This window comes from Apodemus sylvaticus, chromosome 1 (assembly GCF_947179515.1).
Source record: "Apodemus sylvaticus chromosome 1, mApoSyl1.1, whole genome shotgun sequence".
Taxonomy (NCBI): Eukaryota; Metazoa; Chordata; class Mammalia; order Rodentia; family Muridae; genus Apodemus; species Apodemus sylvaticus.
Genome location: NC_067472.1, coordinates 180003913 through 180006869, shown reverse-complemented (window position 1 = coordinate 180006869; position 2957 = coordinate 180003913).

Here is a 2957-nt window from a genome sequence, read left to right as displayed (position 1 = left end):
ACACATATATATACAGTGGAGAGCAACTGAAGGCACTCACTGTCTGTCCCTGACCACCTATTGCATACACATATGTGTGCCATGTGTCTTAGTTAAGATTGCTGTTGCTGTGATATGACACCATGACCAAAAACAGAGTAGTGTAAGGTCACCCGGCAGAAGACACTTGCTTAACCACACTTTGCACTTGTCCCCATTCCCAACCCTGTACAGAAGAGAAAGGCCCCTAATGGGAACATTCTACAGGCTTCCACAGCCCTTGGAACATGGAAGACCATAAAAACAAAGGCCAGTGGGCTCAGCAAACAGTTCACAAGTAGATGTCAGAACTTGGCACCTAATTGCCCAAACACTTACCTGTTGTGAATCCTGTTTGGCTCAGCCAACCAGTAAGTCTTTTGCAAACTTCATTCTGTCACCAGCTGATAGAGAGAAATTGACCGTTAAGTGCCGTTTACAACAAACTGCTTAATTCTGACTTATCAAAACACTTACAACCTATACTTTTAAAATTAAATACCAGCCAAATTACACAAACACAAAGACTTATTTAATATAGGCAAGGCAGGAGGAGCAGTTTGAAGGCAAGTCTGAGTTATGAGGGAAGATGGCGTTGCACATTTTAAGAAGGGTCTTGTTTATAGAACTGAGAGAAGTGAGATAGCCCTTCAGCCAGTCTAAGCAGCATTTGTGAAGACCTCCTATGTGTGTTAACCCTGGGAGAGAGGATGGCCTTACTCTCCTGAGCCTTCAGACATCTAAAGAACACCAAAAGGCATCCAATAGAAGAGGAGCTAGAGAAGATGAAGTACAGTTTGGAGCCTTCACTATGGTGGAGGTGGGGAGACTTCTTATACACAAGAGATCCATCATGTACCCTGCAGGGTTGTAATCTATGTTGGGTTGCTATGACAAAAAAACAGAAGACTAGGTAATGTGTATGGGAAAGAGATTAATTTGCTTCTTGGTCTGGAAACTTGAAAGTCAAGAATAGGATAACCGCAGGTAGCCATGGCCTTCTGCTGTTTGATCATCGGGTGCACAACAGAAGGGCAGCAGGGGATTGTGGAAGACACAGAGCATAGGCTCCACCCTGCGTCTCAAGCACCCGCTATACACTGCACAGCCCTGCCACACTGGGGACCCAGGCTCAATACAGGTGTTTGAGGTGTACCCAAGACATGTTAAAACCATGACTGGACCTCCCTCAGATATTCTTGTTTTGATGCAGTCTGGGGATTTAGGTGACAAATCTTCCAGACAGGTGAAGGAAAATCATTTCAGGCAGGGAGAGCAGGGTATATAAAGGCCCTGGTTCTCACTTGGGTCACACTTATGGAGAAATGGTGTCCTTCCTCCTACAGAGGCACTGCACATGACAAACATGCTAAGTAAATGCTAAATTCCAGGTTCAGGTGTACACAGTACAGTCAGGTGACTTGCAAAGTCCAAAGAAATGAAGTAAAGATGTGGCCCTTCTCTCCCATGATCCCCAGTTGCCTGTCTGAGATCCCTGTAACTTTTTTTTTAACTATACTGTTAATGATGGTTCCTAAACACTTTAACATCCCTTTTAACTAACCACCCACCAGAGGTAGTAGGGAACAAAGGCCATGAGGGTTGTGAACCTATTTGGAAATGGTTCTTTGAAGCAACTCCTCTGTGGGTTGTCTGGAAATCGCCAGTTCAGTTCAGTTCACATGTCGACAGCAGTAGCTTGATCCACTCACAACTACTTCACTGATAGATCAGCAGTCCATTTCAGTAGAGTCGGGATAGCAAGCCTGAATGAGTAGTGGTGCCACTATCTAGCAGAGACAGCCAAGTCCCAGCTGCGACTTCCTTCAGCAGGAGGGGCTGGGGAAAAATCCCAGGGAAGGTTCTCTGGTATGCCTCTCCTAGGGAAGGGAAGATCAGCAGAGATCCAAGACCAAATAGAGTTGCACAGTTAGCTGTACCAGCAAGCCAAGCCCAACCTCTGTCACTGCCTGTCAAGTTCTATTTATACTCCCTCCAAGAACCATGTGTCCTCCATGGGTCCTGTGTCAGATGTGTGTGTCTGTCCCACCCGAAATCACTCTGCAACACACCATTGGAAGTATTTTGGTACCTCTCTCCTATGGAGTCCTAACAAACGGAGCTCAACTACACAGTTAAGTCAAACCAATACATGTGTGTCATTATCAAAGAATCCATCATCCCATGTCCTTTCACATGCTTGCTGTAGCAGAAAATCCTTTCCCCTGTGTCTGCTTCAGCCAAATGTTCCTTCACATGTCTGCCTTTCCTTTCACATCTGTTTACTTCAGGAAAACACTCCTTCACATCTTTGCTCGAGCAAGACACCATCCAACACAATTGATTCTCCAATGACCTCTTAAGATTCCACTTCAAATCCCCTTATTCACAAAGATAGCAATTGTGCCTAGGCAAGGGAATGCTCTTGGGGGCTAACTTCGGTCTCTTTCTTTGCCCACTATATGTGGCATCAGTGAGCCAAAGCCAGCTGTAAATGAAGTATATATTCTAGCTAGCCTCTATTAAACACACAAAGGCTTGGAATTTTATTTGAAGTGCTGTAAGTCAAGATTCGGCAGGTTCTGTACTATTTTAACTTATGACCAATCCATAGGCCCTGTGTTACTTACTGTTTCAGTGTTGCTCCCCATTATTCCGGCTCCATCAGCCTGTCCCTGAGCTCCACTGCTCCTGGACACGTGCTTTTGAGCCATCAGGCCTCATGGCATCCTTCCTCTCTCTCCATCCTCTTTCTTCTCCTCTCTCCTCTTCTCTTGTCTTCTGATCCCTACCTATGGCCCCCACCCCAGTGAAAGAAACAAAGCCCAAAATACCACTCTATTCTCCAGCATTGGCAGAAAGACACATTTTTTTAACCAGTCACAGACTAAGATGAGCAGATTTTACAAAGCAACATTTGGCATATGTGAGAATTTGTT